We start from the raw sequence: 20,577 nt of genomic DNA, 5'->3' as shown, positions 1-20,577 counted from the left end.
AATTTTCTTCCTATTAAATGTTAGCATGCTAAGTATTCACATTCATCCTAAATAGACCTGAAATATATATTCACAATGTAACAATCTAGGTAGATAATCATGAAAGTCAATAAGAAGAGATTTGGGCTCAGGTAAATTCTTTACATCAATTTATTTAAAGGCGTCCATTAGCAAAGGCAGTGCGTTTGCATATGCATACAGGCAATTGCTGTATTAATATGCATTAGTATACCACCCAGATGGAAATGACATAGAATGTTCTGGAAAGCAGGATGCAACACACAACAAGAGTTCAGTTCTTACATGCTATACAAAAGGTGTGAACTACAAGAGTGGACAAAAATAAAGTGAAAGATCTTGAAATTAGTTGAATATGCAAAGGTGATTGCAAACCAAATGGGCTGCAGATTGTTCATTAGTACACAACAGACAGGTAGTGTTGTCAAGTAGTTATCTAGTGTGTTATGTACACAATATGAATTGTGCATATTTAATTCTTGGGACCACAGCTGTGATTCCTGGAAGTGCAAACCTGCAAGTATGATTTTTTTGTGTATATATTAAGGTAAAAAATGCAGCATCTTTGTGTATTTTCCTTTACAAAAGGTACAGCAGTCTCAGAGTTAGTTCAGGACACAGTTTTTTGGAGCTCAATAAATGTGGTTTGTGACAAACTAAGCTGTACCAGTCCCACGAATGAGGGTAAAGGGGTGTGGGGGAGGGTATAGAGGTAGGAATTAATGTAAGGATTTGTAGTCGGATAGGATAGCGGGATTGTGGTGGTGAAAGGGTTAAAGAGAAAGGGAGAAGTGAAAGGAAGTGAGGTAGGGGAAGGAGGGACTTCTGGCAGGATTAAGTGTTAGGGATTAAAGGAAGTAGGCACATTTGGTGTGAGTTGGTGGTGCAGAAACAACTAGCTTACGTCCAGACAACCTGTAGGTATTGTGGATGCAGGTAGGCCTTGGATGTTGGGGAGAGAAGGGGTTAAGTTAACTGGGTTAGTTCCCTCCTCTCCATTTTGGTGTTTCTCTGTAGTGATTAATTTAGTGTGGGGATGGAGTTTGGGAATACAGGTTAGGGGACAGGACTTACTGGCGGGGAAGGGTGAAAGGATTACTGAGAGCAGAGTGCATGCGGATGAATGGTTGGGGGGTAGTGTCTGTGTGAGTGTGGTGCTCTGCTTATCTGGGTGCTATTGTGATTCTCTGGGGGTCCGGTAGGCCTGGTGTTGTGGGGGGTGTTTCTGGTGTCCTGGAGTGTTTGCATTTGTTTCATGGTTGAGGTGCTTCCTGGTGGTCCGGTGGTAGCTCCGGTTGTTTGGTAAGGCCAGTTGCAGTGGCTGGGGTCTTTGCAGTCATCTGGTGCCACTGAGGTTGCTCCCTGTCATCCGGATGTATCCATGGGATTCGTTGGGCCTTCTTCCCAGTTGGGCCATGTGGTCGTGTAATATCTGCGTGGGTAGGCTGGGCCTGTCATTGCCTCCTTTCTGTTTGGGGCCATGCGGTTGGTTAGGATCCATGTGGGTGGGTTGGGTAATTCATCAAGAAAAAAAAAAAAAGGAAAAGTGTTCTCCCGGTGGTGGTGGTAGGCTGTGGGGGGTCCATCGCCATAATCTGGTCCCATTAGTGTTGAGGGTAGTGGCGGATGATCTTCTTATGCTCCCTGGTGTGTTTGTGGGCTTCTGTGTCCTTTCTCTGGTCCCAGGTGTTGTTCCTCATTTTTTCCGTGCATGCTGGATGATGGTCACAGCCATTGTCATTGTGGTTGTCCCCACGTCCTTTCTTTAGTGGTGGTAGTGGTGGGAAATCCTTTTCATTCTCCCTGGTGGTTTTCAGGGTAGCCTCTGCCATTTTTGTGGCCGTTGGGTCCGGGCACCGGTTCACGCATGCACACTGCTGTTCTTGGCTGTTACCTCTCGTGGTAATAAGGATTGTCATTCCGTGAGAAAAAGATAAGTGCTACAGGCTTGGTTGTGGTTGAATGGTGCTAGTATTGTGTGGCTGGTATGTAGGTAGAAGTTAGATGCACAGGATTTTATATATATATATATATATATATATATATATATATATATATATATATATATATATATATATATATATATATATATATATATATATATATAGGGAGGGATATTTATAGACAGGTGGTGATATTCCAGTGTTTGGAAGGGGTTGGGAGCTGTAGGGAAGTGTGTAGCTGATAGCTTTTGGGAGTCTGTGGCTGATTGGGTGTGCAGGTGAAGGGTGAAGTGTGTACCAGGCAGGTGCATATTTTAATGTACCGGGGAGATATAAGTGCATTAGTTAGTGATTACACTGTATGATTAGCAGGTAAACTATACAGTGGGTGGCTTTTGGCTGCAGAGTATAGGTAAGTAGGGGAGTTGGCAGAGTGTGGTAGGGCAATGCAACATAGGGGTTGGGGGGAGTAGGGCAGTCAGGTCTGTGGAACAGTTTTAACATTGTGTTTCTTCTTTACAGATGGCTAACTTACCAGAACAAAGACAGCAATGGCAAGCTATTGTGGCCCAAGTGGAGGAGTTGTTTCAGGAGGTGGCAACATCAGAGGTGGTACAGGAACCAGAAAAGACTCTGGGTTGGAAGAGGTGGTGCACTGCAGTGAGAACCCCAGCTCAAAGGAAAAAGCAAAACGCATCGAAGCAGACAGTGGCAGTGGATGCACCGGTTCCCAGTACGTCTCAAGACGAAGGTGCAGGTAATGGTTTTAGTATGGCAGTATTATCTAGGAGCTAGGGGTTGAGGATTGTGGTGGGGGAAGGGATGACAAAGACTTGTCAGTTGGGGACCTTGGAGGTGGTTTGCAAGTGATAGAGGAGGCTCAGAGCCCACTAGCACAGGGTGCCAGGTACCCGGTTGGAGATGCAAAGGGGGTGGCTGTTGGTTCTGGAGGCAGTTTGGTCTTGGACTCGGAGGTAGGCTCTGACTTTGGGCTGCAGCCGGGGGACTGGTTGGCTACCCAATCTTTGGGACAGGGCATAGGAGCAGTTTTCCTGACTCCGCACATTCCAGGCTCGGTTAATGAAAAAATTTGGAAAGGAGAGTATGTGGATTTGTTTGAGCTGATCAATGGAGAAGGGGTCCAATGGCTAGTGGAAGCAGAGTCCTCTAATAGCAAGGACCTTTTGGTGGCTTTAGTGGCATTGGGAAGACAGAGGGTAGGTAAGCTTCACCCTAGGACATGGGATAATTGTGTGGTTGACTTTATTTATTTTATGGCAGTGCAGCTGGAGAAGGACAGGTCTTTGGCCCTGCTGCTTCTATGCTATTTCCTTATCATTCGTGAGGCACAATGGTTAAGGTTGGGTAATGCGTGGCTTTGGTATGATCAGCGTTACCGCAAACGGAAGGCTGTGGACCAGTCAATCCATTGGGAGGTGCGTCATCCAGATCTATGGTTGGTTATGATGATGGATGATTATGGTGGCTTTAACAGAAGGATGAGTGGGGCAGAACCACCAGGTGTGTGTTGGTCTTTTAATAGTGGTTCCTGTTCATGGATGGGGTGCAAATATGTACACGTTTGTTCAAAATGTGGGCGGAGTCATTCGGCCATTCGCTGTGGTCGGCAAGACCTGTCCACCTGGAACTCCAATGTTATGGGTCGTGATGGTGGATTTGGTGGGCAAGGCTTCTCACAAGGCTTTCAACTGGTCCACGGTAGGGGTAATTTTCAAGGGTCCTGGGGATTTAGACTTGGGCTCTTTAGAGGCAATAGAGAAAGGGGCGCCATTCCCCATTACGGTGGAGGTTCTCTCAGGTATGCTTCATCAGTTTCCAGATATAGCCATCAAAAATGAGATAATACAAGGATTTCAGGGGAGGTTTCCTATAAATTCCACCATGGGATGGGGTGGTAAGGTTGCAAGAATCTGCCATCTGTTCAAGGTAAAGAGGACATCTTGGAAGTTTTAGTGGAGAAGGAGTGTCGGGCGGGGTGGTTATTGGGATCTTTTGATAGTCTGCCTTTCCATACTTACTGGGTGTCACCTTTGGGGTTGGTGCCAAAAAAATGGGCTGGGGAATTCAGATTGATACATCACTTGTCGTATCCGGAAGGGAATTCAGTAAATGATTTTATTGCAGAGGAGGAGGTTAGGGTGCATTATGCTTCCTTAGATGATGCAGTGAAAGTGATTAAGGAATTTTGGGAGCCATAGTTGGTTAAGGTTAACATTGAGTTGGCTTATTGATTGTTGCCTATTAGGAGTGAGGATTGGCCACTACTGGGGATGCAGGTAGGTGATAAGTACTACTTCGATAAAGCTATGCCTATTGGTTGGTGGCATATGCAACTTTTGAAAAATTCAGTACAGTATTGCATTGGATTTGGCAGCAGAGAGTGGGAACTCAAAAGGCAGTGCATTATTTTGATGATTTTTTCTTGGTGGGTGAAGGAAGGGTAGGAGCACAGGAAGGGTTGCGGGTGTTTACGATTATGTGTAAGGAGTTAGGGGTACCATTGGCTCAGCATAAGGTGGAGGGTCCTGCAAAAGCATTAGAATTTCTGGGACTAACAGTTGATGTTCTGTGGGGACTGTTTTGCCTACCCGAGGATAAAATAGAGAGGCTTAGGTCGGCTATATGTTTGGTGTTGGGTAAGGATAAGATTCGGATTTGTTCAGTTATGGAGTTGCTGGGGCTTTTGAATTTTTCTGTTGAGCAGTGCACCCAGGGCAAGCTTTTTGTAGGTCAGTGGCATATTTGTTGAAAGGGGGTCAGAGTAAACACCATTGGGTTAGGGTGACCCAACTGGAGGGCTTGGTTTTGTGGGATGGGTTTTTGCAACAATTTAATGGGATATCTTTTTGGCAGTCAGACTGGGTGGGGCAGGTGGAACTTCAGTTGTTTACGAATGCATCTGGGGGTGTTGGCATGGGGGCCTATTTCGGGGGTCGGTAGTTTGCGGCTGAATGTCCATGGGATTGGAAGGAGGTTTGGAAGCGGGACATAGCCTTTCTGGAGCTAATGCCTATATGGACAGCTTCTGTGGTGTGGAAGGAGCATTTGAGGGACAAATGTGTAGTTTTTCACTCTGACAATATGGCTGTAGTGAGGGTATTACAAAAGAAGATGGCTAAGTCGGGTTTGTTATTGTTCGTATTATATAAATTGGTTTTGCAGAGTCTCTTAATAATTTCTTCCTTTACAGGAGTGCATGTGTCTGGCATAAGGAATGAGATTGCTGATAGCTTGTCCCACTTTCAGTTTTGCAGGTTTTGAGGGTTGGTTCCATGAGCGGAGGCGGTGCCAGAAACCCTGCCAGAGGTGGTGTGGAATCTTGGGTCGATGTAGCCAGGCAGTTGGTATGGAATTCCTGGGCCCCTTCTATGAGGAAGGCATATGGTAGAGATATTTCTGATTTTAATCAGTTTATTTTGCAGCTGCCAGAAGAGGAAGGGGTATGGTCAGAGGAATTACTATTGTGATATGTAGCTCATGCTTGGGAGCTAGGCAAGGCTTTGCAGACAGTTAAGGTGAATTTGGCTGCAATTAGAATTTTCACTAAGGTAGCGGGGTTTCAGGATTTCACTAGGTCTTGGACATTAGGGTGTATGTTGAGGGGCTGGGGGAGTGTGGTGGTGGAACATAGGGATATTCAATGGCCACTCACAAGGGTTATATTGAAAGTTTTGTTGAGATGGTTAGGTTTGTTACAAGGGAGTCTTCGAATTACTTCATGTGGGGCGTGTTATGTACATGGTTGTATTTTGGTGCTTTCCGTATCTCGGAGTTGTTAGGCTCATTATGTTGGAAGAATGTTATAGGGGAGGGAGAGGTTTCTATTGCATTAAGGAGGAGTAAGACAGATCAACTGGGTAGGGGATGTTTGGTGGTGCTTAAACCTGACAGAAATCCTTGCCCTTGTCCAGTAATGTGGGCTAAAGTATTTATGAAGAGGTGGAAGGGGAGTGTGGATCAGTTAATTCTTTGTTCAATGGATGAGAAGATGATGTCGAGTAGTAGATTCATAAGTTTGGTTTGGAGGGTTTTACGTTGCATGGGATTTCCAGCGGAGAGGCTTGCAGCTCACTCGTTCAGGATTGGTAGGGCCTCAGATTTAGCTAGAGAGGGTAGTTCCATTGAATTGATAAAGAGATTGGGGAGGTGGTCTTCAAATTAATTTTTGTCATATATATAAGTTGTGGTCTGATTATTCATTATCTCTTCTTTTCTTTTAGGGAAGCACATTATAATCTTGGGGTATTCGTATATCCACTGGGCAAGAGAAGAGTGCTTTAGTTAGGGATGATGGGGAAAATTTGGGTTTATCACATTTAGGGTGGTCAGTGACTTGGTATGGTGTTAGGGGTCTTAGGTGGGATGGGTTGTTGCATGAATTTGAGAGGGCTAAATTGAAGGTGGGTTGTCCTTGTATACTAGTTATTCATTTGGGGGCAATGACATGGACATTTTTTCCAAAAAACAATTAGTAGATATTATTCTTCAGAATTTGATGAGATTACAGGCATTGTACCCGGGTATGGAAATTGTGTGGTCAGAGTTGGTTCCTCATGTGTGTTGGAGGAGTGCATATAGTTATAGAGTAATTGGAAGGGTCAGAAAGTGCATCAATCAAAGGCTGGCTAGGCAGTTAAGAATTTTGGGGATGTATACCATTAACCATAGAGATTTTGGGGATGGATAGGAGTCTCGGTACCAAACGGATGGAGTACACATTAATGACATAGGATTGGATCTTTTTAATTTGCATTTGAATCTCTTTTTAGAGGATATGATTGTGGCTAGTGTTTAGGAGGGGGAACAGCCTGGGAACCAGGCTGGTGGCGGAGAAGAGGGAGAGGATTGTCCTCTTCTGTTCCCCTCTAAAGAAGGTGGTTATTGGTTAATGGTTTGGTCTGGAGGTGAGGTGAGTAGGTACGCTGCCTCTTTATGTGGGGTGAGCAGGTACGCTGCCCCAGTGGAGGAGGTATCAGGGTGATTAGGTATGCTGCCCTGAGGTAAATTCATCCAGGGTGAGTAGTGAAGCTGCCCTGAGATCATCGTTGCTGAGGAAGATAACTAACGTTGTTTTGTGTGTATAAGTTCAGTGTATAATATAGTTTAATAAAAGTTGTCAAATGGCTTTATGTGTTTGGTGTTGTTATTTAAAGGGGGAATGGGACAAATGTAGTTTTGGACAAACTTAGTTGTCTCGGTCCCACAAATGAGGGTAAAGGGGTGTGGGGAGGGTATAGAGGTAGGGATTAATGTGAGGATTTGTAGTTGGATAGGATAGTGGGGTTGTGGTAGTGAAAGGGTTAAAGAGAAAAGGAAAGGTGAAAGGAAGTGAAGTAGGGGAAGGAGGGACTTTTGGCAGGATTAAGTGTTAGGGATTAAAGGAAGTAGGCACATATGACGTGAGTCGGTGGCCCTCCCACCCTCCCTTTTTGGTTAGGGATGGAAGATGTGGGCAATTTGAAGCAGAGAAGGACAGGATTGTCCTCTTTTGTTCCCCCTTTAAAGAAGGTGGTTACTGGTTAATGGTTTTGTCTGGAGGTGTGGTAAGTAGGTATGCTGCATCTTTATGTGGGGTGAGTAGGTACGCTGCCCCAGTGGAGGAGGTATCAGGGTGAGTATGTATGCTGCCCTGAGGTAAATTCATCCAGGGTGAGTAACGACGCTGCCCTGAGATCATGGTTGCTGAGGAAGATAACTTATGTTGTTTTGTGTGTATAAATTAATTGTATAATAAAGTTTAATAAAGGTCGTCAAATGGCTTTATGTGTTCGGTGTGGTTATTTAAAGGGGGGACGGGACAACTGGAAGTTTGTTTTGGGGTGTGGCCAAGATGAGCACTGAGCAGCAGCATTTCCTTTCAGCTCTGCCTCTTCAGAATTTCTATGACAGGATTTTTTGAATATAACTAACCATATTGCAGCTTTTTTTACATATTTGGACTCATCTAAGCCTTTACTTGGATAGTATATAAAAAAATAAATTTTTATATTTATTCCTGTCAAAAATACTAGAGATAATCTTCTGGCACCTGAGTACAATATGAGCTTCACAAAATCTTCTCATCAAAAAACTGCTATAAAGAAAGAACTTCAATCTTTACTAACAAATGTTTATTTATTTATTTATTTCAGTTTGTTAACCGGGAAAGTCCATTGGGCCAAGGTAGCCTGTTTTCAATGGAGGCCCGAGGAGAAAAGCTCCAGACAGACAGACAATATACAATATACAATGTATTAGTACAGCATATGAGAACAACAGTTTAACATTCAATATACAGCAAGGCAAGATTTTAAATATCTTAAAATATATGAGCCGAGTCAATCACTTATAAGATATTAGCAAAAACAATAAATTTATGTTCATTTAATACACTGCATGCATTTAGGCAAAGGAATTTTAGAGAGATGAATTAAAGCAGTGGCATATATTAGAGTAGAATAGAATAGGGATAGGTATCAGGAATCAGGTAGGATGGGAACAGGAGCACTCCTAGACGGAGTAGAGGTGAGAGTGGAGTATGGTTTTAAAGGATGGTAGGTTTGGGGTAGTTCTAATGTAAGGGGGAAGAGAGTTCCATAATCTGGTAAGAATTATAGTAAAAGTTGCCCTGGTGCGAGTAAAGGCTTGTAAAGTTCTAAGAAGTTCTGATTTGCGGATCTAAGTGTTCTATGTGACTGGTGAAGTTTTAGGGAAGAGGAGAGTGAAGGACAGTTAGAAGGTTTGAAAATTAGCTTCAGTGCTGTAGTCAGCTGAATGAAATTTAGGTGGCTTGGGAGTTTCAACCAAATTACAGCATGTAGGGAGTTGCAATGGTGAGTAGAGGATTTGGATCCTATGGCAAATTTTGAAATTTTGTTATAACATGAGGAAAGTTTAGATTCTAGGGATGATTGGAGGTTAGAGAGTAGCGGAGCTCCATACAAAAGGGAGGTTAGGTGGTAGGTGGTAGATAGGAGTTGTCTAAAAGACAGAGAAAAGTAGCGTCTGTGTTGATAAAGCATACCAAGTTTTTGATGATTCTTTTTAATATTGTTTTGTTGGTGGATATCAAATGTTAGCTGGTCATTGATAAGAACACCCAGAAGTTTTGTATGGGGAACTATTTCAATAGTTGTTTTGTTTAGGCTAAATATAGAGAAGGATGCTTTGTCAGCAGCAGTATGTTTAGAAGGGATAAAAATTATTATTTTAGATTTTAAGGCATTTAGGGCTAGGTGATTGTCAAACATCCATGACTCAGTGGAGGAGAAGGCTTCTTGCATAAGGTTTATTAGTAAAGGAAGAGTTTTGGCTGAGTAGATAATAGGGGAGTCATCTGCATATTTCACCAGTTTAGCATTGGAGATCTTTTGGTGGAAATCATTGATGAAAATGTTAAATAGTAAAGGACCCAAAATAGAGCCTTGGGGTACACCTGTTGGGGTGTGAAGGAAAGAGGAAGTGCAATAGTTCCATTTTAAAGCTTGTTCCCTGGTTGAGAGATAGCTGGTGAGCCATTTCATAGACGAAGAGGAGAGATTAAGATGGGAGAGTTTAGAAAGTAGAAGCACATGAGAGATAGTGTCGAAAGCTTTAGATAAGTCAAGGAGGAGTGTAGAAACTATGTTCCCAGAGCCCTGAGCAGAGTTAATGATTTTGAGGAAGGAAAGAAGGGCAGTGGTGGTGCTATGTCCTGGTATAAACCCGTGTTGGGCAGGAGTTAGGAGTTGTTTATCCAATAGGTAGGGTAATAGTTGGAGGTGAATACATTTTTTGAGTATCTTAGCAATAGGGGATAGGCTAGCAATAGGGTGAAAGTTGGAGATTGAACAGTTTGTACCTCCTTTATGGAGGGGGATGATGGAGACTTTTTTCCAGAGGTATGGTACATAGGACTCCTGAATGGATTGATTAGGATGCTGATTGAAAGGGCTAGGCCATCAGCAGCTAGTTGGAGAAAGTTGGATGGAAAGTCATCTGGGGCATTAGAGCAAGGTTTTAACTTTTGTAGGAGCTTTTTTATCATGTGGGTAGGAATGGATTTGAGAGTAAAAGGGGAGAACTTAGAGTTCATGGATGTTAAGTTTGTGTTATCAGTTAAGTTGAGGAGGTGTTGTTAGGGAAAGAAGAGGTGAGTTTGCCTATGGAGTCAATGAAAAAGGAGTTAGATTATGTAGCTAGGTGGAGGTCTGGTGTGTCTGGGTCAGGGCAAGGGTTCTCTTTTTTGCCTGGGGATAATATTAATGAACTACTATTCCAAAATTTTCTGTGGTTGGTTTTATGATTATTTTGAAGTTTAAGGTCGTAGGATGTGCGGTGAGTGGCTATTTGTTTTTTTACTTGATTTCACAGTTGCTTGTATTCGGCAAGAGAATTGGGAGTTTTGCATTTTTGCTAGTATTTCCAGATTTTATCTCGGTGATGCATAAGTAGTTTTGTGTCTTTAGTTAGCCAGGGGGCTGTTTTGGATCTGAGTCTTTTGGTTCTACTGGGGGTGAAGTGGTTAAGTTTATCAGTGAAAATTCTATTGAAATGTGAGACTGCGGCATCTAAAGGGAGGGACTTTAGAAGGTTCCAGACTATCTGTTTTAAGGTATTAGAGAAAATTAGGGGGTTGAAGTTTTGCATGTTGCGGATGGTAATGGGTCTGTGTTGAAAGAGGATGGTGGAGGGGGAATGGCATATATAGGCAGGGAGTGGTCACTAAGGGAGTCTGCGAGAGTACCACTATCAGAAACTCGGTTTGGGTGGGAGACTAGTATCCAGTCAAGGATGCTACCTGTGGTGTAATCTTTATTTGGTCTAGTAGGGGTTTTGATTAGCTGTGTGAATTGATATAGGTTGATGCTTTGAGAAGGAGTAGATGAGTCAATGGAAGACCAGTTTATGTTAACATCGTCTAGGATTACAGTCTCACTATTTATGTTGGAAGTGAACCAGGCAAGAATATCTTCCAGTATAGGGATATTGTTACCAGGAGGAATGTACAGGGAGGCAATGCATAATGTTTTATTGTTATTTACTTTGAGAAGGGCGAAGGTTAGCTTGGCGGTGTCAAATGAGGGTATGGGCTTAGTATAGGGAGTTACTGTTAAGGAGGAGGAAAAGAGTAAGGCTACTCCTCCACCTTTCTTTTGAGGTTTGTCACTTCTTATAAGTTTATAGTTAGGGGGCATAATTTCGGTATTTTTTATGTGTGGTTTTAGCCAGGTTTCTGTGATAGAGACAATATCAGGTTTGTTATTCGAGCTCCAGGCATGAAAGGAAGGTATTTTATTACAAAGACTCCTGGCATGTGGCAAGGAGAAGAGATTTGTGGTGCAGGGGAGAGCTACGTGAATGTGGTTTAGAGGTAGAGTTGTATGAAGGCCCTGGGTTAGGGTGTATGTCTCCAGAACGGAGGAGGAGGGTGATAAATTTTGAGTAGAGTATGGATAGGTATTTATTTTCTAATGGGTCATAGGTGTAGATATTGGAACCTAATGAGGTGAGTTTGGTGGGTATGGGAAGTGGTTTATTAGGGGTAAGGAAGAGCTTCCTTTAAAATAGAAAAGATTCATTATGTTTGTAGAGGTGGGGGAGGCTTGGGTTGTAAAGGGAAAGTCTTTTGTAATGTAAATCACAGTTGTATGAAAAGGAGCGGAGTGCGGAAACTGTGGGAGACTAGTAAGGTAGAGCAAGCAGAAGAGGATTAGGTTTAGAAATAAGGGTATTAAAGCAAAGGCAGATTTTGTTTGCATGGTGAGAGACAGAGTATGAGTTGAGTGAGAAGGATGTGTAGGAAGAGAGATGGTTAATAAGTTTGAGAGGGGAGGATTAGAATGAAATGTGTGATGGTGTATTCACAGGGATATAGAAGGGTGGAGTGGAGGGGTAACCAGCAGTTATGGTAGTGAGTGGATAAGGAGTAAGTGGAGGACAATATTTGAAGGGTTTGGCTACTGGCTATCTTGATGGCGTGCGTGCACTAACCACCTAGTAGGGATAAGGTACAGTCAGTTATTCAGTAACTATTGAGGGAAGCAAGTTACATAAAAGCATACACTATCCCTCGCCGTCTATATCCAAGAACTGTCAACAAAAATGGATAAAATGGACTATATAATTTAAAAAAAAATGTTTTCAACAAATGGAAACTTTAGATGAAGATGTTAAACAACAAAAAAAGCAGATTACAGGAATAGAAACATCACTAAATGACATGGACAGTAGGATTAAAGAAGATGATCCCAACATAGAATTTCCTTTAAAACAAAATACCCTTCTTCAAACAAAAATAGATGATCTGGAAAATAGATCATGTAGAAACAACATTAAGATCTTTGGGTTCCCAGACAACATTAAAGAAAATAATATGGAAAAATTCTTAACATCATGGCTACCTGACATTTTAGAACTCCCTGAAGCTCTTTCTTATGGAACTGAAAGGGCTCACAGATCTTTGATTTCTTCCAAAAATAGTAATAGCAACTCTGCAAAATCTGTCATAGTGAGCTTCCTGTCTTCACATAATAAGGACATGGTTTTAAAAACTGCTTGGGCTAAAACACCAATTAAAATTAAAGACAATATCATCCGCTTTGACAATGATTATTCATCATCTGTTATTGCCAAAAGAAAACTTTCCTTACCACTGCTTAACGAACTTAACAAAGACCAAATAAAGTCTCATTTACTATTTCCAGCAAGAATGAAAATCTTCCTCTAAAATGGACCAAAAATATTTCAAGAATTAGATTCTACCATCACATTCATTAAATCTAACAAGATCCTTGACAAAATTGAGGAAATGGAATGGGCAGGTACAACTCTTAAATGAACTGCAGACAATGGATCCTGGAATAACTATGAACATAAAAAGAAGCTCAAAAATAAGTAAAATATTATAAAATATATACAGTCTTTCATTCTATCAAATTTTATCTCATGACCCAGAAGTTGGGGGAGATGAAAATGGTTCAACAGGTGAGTGTTGTTGTTGCTTTTTCTCTTTTTATCTTCAGATTGTGTTTTCGATAAAGTAGTTAGTGCTAACTAACCTTCTATTAGAATTTAGTTACATTATATACATTCATAAATAACTTATTTGCTTACTCTGACATCTTTACTATATGATAATAGTAATCATAGTTTGTTTTAATAAGTATGGTATGACAGTATTCTATCATAGATATAATTAGTTTATTCTCTTGTGTCTTTGTTGTTTATCTAAATCACTATTGTTGCTCTGCTTGTTTGGTGGGTGGAAAGCATAAGCATTAAAAGTAAAAAAGAATGAACTGCTTCTATTGTTTTTTCTTAGGCCAGTAGGCTGTTAACATAAAAAGGCAGATGCTTTGTCACAGGTCTGGCCTGTTTATTTGTCTATTTGTTTTTGGTGCATCTCAGTAGACTGCATTGAGGATGCTGGGGGGGTACCTTCGGTAAGTTGGTAGAGTGTAGCATTGGGATTGGGTGTTTTGTGTCTTCTGAAGCCGTGGTGGTGTGATGTTATGAGGTGGGCTGGTGACTGGATGGTCCCGAATGTGTTGTTGGTTGAAGAGACCCTTACTTTTGGTCAGTTTGGTTTGATTTTGTATTAGTGGTGTTGGGTTGTGGTCATTTGGATGTGGTTTGCTTGTTGTTGGTAGTTTTTGGACTGGTGGTCTGGTGGGATGCTGGGCCTGGCAGTCTGTTTCTGTTGTGCCTTTGCTTCACTGTGAGAAGCCTTGTTTTTCCGAGGCATGCTGCAAAACACTTCAATGTTTTCAAATAATTCAAAGTTGCTTACAGGTTCCCGCTGGAACTTCTTGAGTTTATTTTTCAAGCAGCAGGCTCAAGACTTGGTTTCCTTGCAGCTGGTGAGCATGTAGCCTGGTAGAAAGGGTTGTCACTATGATGACAAAAATGGTGCAACATTTGAACTTCAGCTTTCTCATTATCCAGATAACCAGAACACAGTCGAAAAGGCAGAAATAACATTGTTTAGTGTCAGGTAGCGTTGTCGCCTCACAGTTAGATGCTGCACGTTCGAATCTGAGTTACAATGTCTTCTGTATGTTGACATGCATGAATGGGCGTTCCTTCACTGAAAGTTGTGCATTAGGCCCGGCAAGCCAGCAAGTAAAAATCTACTGCCAATCATTAGTGGACCGGAGTTCCGCTGTAGCGAACCCTAACCGGGAAAAGCCGAAAGTTAGAAGAAGAAGTGTCATCAAACTGTAAGAAAGACTAAAGGTACTTATTAGTGCCAATTTCTATTTACATTTAAATGTAGTATATTCTCATCTACAGAAGAAAGGGGAAAAAAAAAGAAAACGATAATAGAGAAGTGCTTGGATTAAAAACTTATAAAGGAATAAATGCTTTCACAGTTATACTCCAACACTGCTTCATCAGATATTAAAAAGAAAAAAAGGTCACTTCCCGTATACTACTAGCTAACCAATCAAAATTATGTATCATGCCACACCTCTTACACACATAGAAGCACAACGTTGTATATTATAAATTATAAAATGTCTAAAATAGGCCTATATAAAAAACATATAATATATATAAGTTCATAGGTAGGTACTAGGCTATCAGCCCAGGGGCCTACGTAAGCCTAGCCAGCAAGGTTCCATAGCTTAAGCCACCCAAGAAAGTTATTTTCCTGTGCCACTGTCCAGAAGAAACACAGAAGTGATCCCCAAGGTGTATTTCCTATTTCCCATCCAATCATCCAGATTTTTCTTAAAGAGTGCTAATGAAGAACTTTGCTTGACATGGATGGGTAGCTTGTTCCGGAGTATAGGAAGTCTCTGGGACAGGAATCTATCTTTCCAGCATGTCCTGTTTATTGTGGTGACAAGGTTTAGGTCCCTAGAGAGTGTAGCTCGGAGGGATTGGGATTTCTTTAGGTGTAGCATGTCCAACAGCTCTGGGTTTAACATAGCTTTATATGTTATGCAGAGATCGCCTCGGAGTAGGCGATATGCTATGGAGTAAAGCTGGAGTTTTTTGAGGTGGTCAGTGTAGGGCATTTGTTTGAGGCCAGCAATCCTCTTTGTGAGGCACTTCTGCGGCCTTTCCAGCAGCTGCAGATGAATTATGAGGTACATTCCAAAAGGGGCATTGTACTCTATAATGGGTCTAATGAGTGATGAGTAGAGGGGAACAATTACCTCTTTTTTCATAGATGAGAACCATTTTATGATGAGGTGTGCCACGTAGAAGAACTTCCTGAGTATTGTGGTGATGTGACTATCAAAGGAGAGACTACTGTCCACCTGGGTCCCAAGGTCTTTTATCATGCATTCGGTGTTAAGTAGATTGCTGCCTATGTGGTAGTTCATGGGTACAGAGTTTTTATCAAAGGGGATGACACTACACTTTTTGGCATTGAGCTTGAGGCCATGGCTCTGACACCAGACATCTGTCTAAGTGAGGCCCTTCTGTAGGATATCCACATCATTTGGGGACTTGACTATGGCTCCTAGTTTGCAGTCATCTGCGAACTTCATTATCCAGAGGCCTTCTGTGTTAGCCTGTACTTCAGACAAGTAGATACCAAACAGGAGAGGTCCCAGGATGGAACCTTGTGGTATTCCACTTGTCATTGCTTTAAGGTCAGATTTGGAGTCTGCAACTTTTACAGTGTGGGTTCTGTCATTCAGCCAGTTGGCAACCTATCTTGTGACGTAGGAATTTATACCTAGTTTAGTGAGTTTAGCTATAATTCCAGAATGGGGGATGTTGTCAAAAGCCTTGGCGAGGTCAAGATAAGCTGTGTGAACCACCTCACCCTCATCCACCGCTTTGGTGACTGCCTCAAAGAAGTTGATCAGGTTCAGGAGGCATGATCTGCCTTTCACAAACTGAACTGGGTGGGATCCAGAGTTTGGAGGTTACCAATGTCTTTGTTTATGAGTTCCATGAAGATACGTTCCATGGCCTTGCAGACCAGGCTCTTCAGGCTAATAGTTCAATAGTTCCCGGGATCAGTGGTGGCGCCACCTTTGTGGAGTGGGATAACTGTTGCTGTGCACCATTCACTGGGCACAAAGCCTGATGCGAGGCTATTATTGAACATGGTGCTTAAGTGGGGAGCCAGTTCTTTCTGAAGTTCATGTAAAACACAGCCAGGGATGTTGTCTAGTCCGATGGATGCTGTGTTTTTGGCTTTAGAGAGTGCAGCTTTTACATGCATAGTTGTGATTACAGGGACTCTGCATTCTTCCTGCATAGATATAGGCCCTTTAGGGGATGAGAGCGGGGTAAAGTTAGCACTGAACCTATCTGCCAGGATGTTGGCAATATCAGTTGGTTCTGAAATTTTCATGCCTTTGTGCTGTAACTCAGAGCAGATCTGGCTGTTGCCATCTAGACTCTTGACATAGCTATAGAATGCTTTGTGATTGTCCTTGGATTTAGTGGTGGTTTTGTTTTCATAGCTAGCTTTAGAAGATCTTATAAGGGATCTCGGCTTCTTACTGAGGCTTACCAGGGAGCTCCTCCACTCATGGGATTTTACTCTCTTTTGCAACAGTTTCTTCCTTCTGTTGTACAGTTTGTTTATGGCAGGGGACCACCAGATTGGCTTCCTTTTTTTGGAGGATAGTGTCTTGGTTCTGTTTGGGATAGCATGATCCATGTACTCATGTAAGTGCTTATAGAGTGCATTTGTTTAGGATTCAGCAGTTGTAACTGTATTGTCCATCTACATGGGTGTCATGAAGTTCACCACTTCTGTCTTAAGAAGCATGAAGTTGGCTTTGGAGAAATTTTTTACTGGGGTTTCCTTAATGGGGGGTGGGAGCGGGATGTGGATATCAAGGGGGATAAGCTTATTGTCGGATTGGACCAACAAGGAGTTGACTTCAGGTGTGGAACACCGGTCACTCATGTTGGCAATGACTAGGACTAGGATATTGTTCCCCCTGCTGGGGGTGTGGATAAGTTGATCTAGGGCATTGCAGTTTACGAATTCCAGAAAGCGTTGAGCTAAGGAGTTGGTACACGAGTAGTTTTCCCAGTTAATGGTGGGGTAGTTGAATTTTCCCAATATTAGGGTGTTGGGTTGAACCCTAATATTTTCCAGTACATCAGGAAAAGAGGAGTGGGAATCCTGGGGCATGGTGGAGGATCTGTAGCAAGCTACAATTTGGATTGTAGTTTTGCCCAGAGTTAGTTGCACTTGGATAATCGGATGCATTATGCTGAGCAACTAGCCTGGAGGTGTGGATATCCTTAATGAATATGGACACACCTGCACCTTTGAGGTTTCAGTCCAGGTACATGCCCGAAAAGTGTGGTATGAATTATAGCCTGGTAGTGCAGGGTTGCTCTCTGGATCCTTGAACCAGGTCTCAGTCACTGCACAGATATCGATGTTCTCCATTTTAAGAAGTGCCTCAAGTGAGTGCATTTTCAGATTTAGACTTCTAGCTTTGAGTAGCATTACCCTCAGTTTTTGCTTGCCTGTTCCTGTTATGGTGATGAATTTGTTATTTGAATCATCCGTATACCAAGGGCGACAGGTGCAGGCCATCTGTGGCAAAGCATCGTGGTCTGTCGACCATGTCATCCCAAGCAGACAGATACTGGATCCCCTTAGAATGACATCAGAAGCTTAGCCAGTTGTTGAATTCAATCATTTTGTCCTTGTACTGTGGTATCATTCTGGGCGATGGCAGAATGCTACTCAGGGCTAGGGTCATACCTGCCTGGGCTTCAAGATCGGAGAGCTCTTCCATGTCTCTTTTCATATAGTCCAGGGAGGTACATCTCAGGTCATTCACACCAACATGGACAATAACAGACTCATATTTGTACTTGTTGTGGAGTGACCTGAGTGTGTGGGTTATGTGGCAGATCCTGGCACCTGACAGACAGCTGACAGTAACCTTCTCCTTGTTTAGCCTGGTGAGTGGGACATCAGTGTGCCTGACTATAGAGTCACCTATGACTAGTGTGTTGGATACGTTGTTTTGCCTTATTGGCTGTGGTTGAGTGGCACACTGAGTCTGTGGGCTATGTGTCATTTGTGTTGTGTTGGGGGATGGAGGTTGCTTGCGTTTCTGCTTTGGAAGTCTCTGTTGCTTAGGCAGATTATTATTGAGAGCCTCCGCGAATGTTTTTGTGTTACTATGTGTGGATTTTGGTGGTGTAGATTTAGTTAGACTATGTGATGAGTGTGGTGTGGTACAAATGTTTACCTTCTCCTCATAACTGTCAAGTTCAGTCTTGGTTAGAAAGAGCTTTACCAAAAGTTTGGCTAGATAAGTGCATCTCTCACAGGTTGTAGTCTTGGGTGGTAGGAGGAGAGTGTTGTCTATGTACATGAGGCAATTTCTACATTGCCTCAAGATTCCCAGATTCATCAGATAGACAGAAGAGAACACTGGGAGCTGACCCTTGGACATGCCTGAGTAAAAACTGTTTTCCTCTAGATAATTGAGGAAAGTGAGTACACAAGCTGTTTTTCTATAAGCAAGTGAGAAAAGTAAGTACAAAAACTGTTTTCCTCTAGGTAATGAGGAAGATTGAGTGCTATAGTAATTAGTAGCTTATTATTGCTTACAACTTTTGAGCAAGTGCTGAGCATGAATAAGCAAATTTAAGTGCTAAAACTAAAAATCTGTATCTGCACTAGATTAGTTACAGGACAGAAACAAGTGCAAATGCAGGCTTTCAAATCAGAAAGTTGAGAGAGATAGAAGATTGCCCAAATGGCCAATAACTACATTTTCTGGGCCAGAACCAGTCCTTATGTGGTAGACAGGTTAGTTAGTGCTTACCACTCCCACTGATAAGCTAGAAGGCTTCCCTCCAACACAGAAAGGCTTGGGGGGCTCAGAAGCGTACATACAGTCCTGGATACAGCAAATCTTTAGTTACAGCAAAGGTAGAAAACAGGTTTACAGTTTTTTTTTTTTTTTTTTTTCTTACATTAAAGTAGCAAAAACAGTAGTAAAAACAATTCACATGCAGTGAAAGCTAGTACACTTGAGTATGCAGCAATATTAGACCAAACAGTTTAAAAAATGCAATTAAGTTGAAAAGGACTAAAAGCAAGTGCAGAAAGAGTTTATTAGGTAGAATATGGTAAAGAGATGGGACTGGGGGAGTGCCCCAGATCAAATCTACAAGTGGGACGGGCAACTGCAAAAGCCACCAAATTTAAACTACAAACCAAAAATAGGGAGGGAGGGTGAGACAAAACAGTTTCAACAGAGATCTAAGCAACATCTAACAGTACAAACTTTAAAACCAAAAAAAAAATATTCTCAGCTCTGTATATTTGCCGATCAGTCTCTCAGACCAGTGAGACAACAGTTTCAACAGAGATCTAAGCAACAATTAACAATACTCTATAACCAAAAATATATATATACTCAGCTCTGTATATTTGCATATAATCTGTATTTGTATATATACAGATGAAAAATGAATAATGTTTAGATGAAGTCTTTATATACTTTGACATTATTAATTTGTATATATCTATCTATATATACATATATATATATATATATATATGTATATATATATATATATATATATATATACAGAGAGAGGGAGAGAGAGTCTAAGTACATACCTTTAATATATGTACTATATGTTTTTTATATAGGTCTATTTTATTGTAGTTAGAAGTTTTATAATTTATAATATACAGCATTGTGCTTCTATGTGTGTAAGTGGCGTGGCATGATACATGATTTTGACTGGTTAGATAGTAGTATATAGGAAGTGACCTTTTTTCTTTTAAATATCTGATGAAGTAGTGTTGGAGTATAACTGTGAAAGCACTTATTCCGTTTGAATAAATACATTTATTTTTATTTGTCTACATTGCAGTTTGTGTTTTTAGTCTGTGGAGTAAGTTGTGCATTCCAGATATTGTTTTTCTTACATTGGACTTGTTTTTTGCTCTGTATCTGGATTTATTCCTTTCCTGGTGGCTGGTTTGTTCATAATGCTATTTTAGTTGATATTACTTAATAGTTTTAAAGCTATGGGCAGGATTCACGAAGGCTTGCACGGAGTGTAAGAGACGTGCAACACTCCATGCAAGCCTCGCGATCCAGGAACAGCCCTAAGCTCCGTGTAAGAGACCAGCTAAAACGTCTCTTACACGGACTGGGCGTGGACATGCTAAATACCTCACTTACATCCGAAAGGTTGCAAATGAGGTATATTAGCGATCCACGAAGCAGAAACCAGTCCGTGTAGGAGACGTTTTAGCTGCAGAAATGTACTCAGTTGACAACTGAGTACATTTCTGCAAATTCCACAACGGAGCCATGTCAGCTCCAAAAAAGGTTGCATATGACTCAGGCAGCATGCCAATGGCCAAATATGTGGCCATTGGCAATACAACCCAATGCCAAAATGATAAAATTATATATTTTTTTTTTGGCGATCGACGATGTTTAAACCCAGCGCAGCCCCGCGCAAACAGGCTGCGCTGTATAAAAACATAAAAAAGAAGGTTATAAACCCACAAATGTGGGTTTCATGCAATACATGGAATGACAATGCAGGGACCAGCAGACCAAAACCAACATGGCCACCGTGTAGTGGTTGCTAAGGGGGGAAGCTGAGTCTAAGACATGTAACTAAGCATTAGTAGGCAATCTCATGTAAATGA

Source organism: Protopterus annectens, chromosome 8.part0 (genome assembly GCF_019279795.1).
Source record: "Protopterus annectens isolate FY-2018-M chromosome 8.part0, PAN1.0, whole genome shotgun sequence".
Taxonomy (NCBI): Eukaryota; Metazoa; Chordata; order Ceratodontiformes; family Protopteridae; genus Protopterus; species Protopterus annectens.
This window is presented reverse-complemented; position numbering follows the sequence as displayed.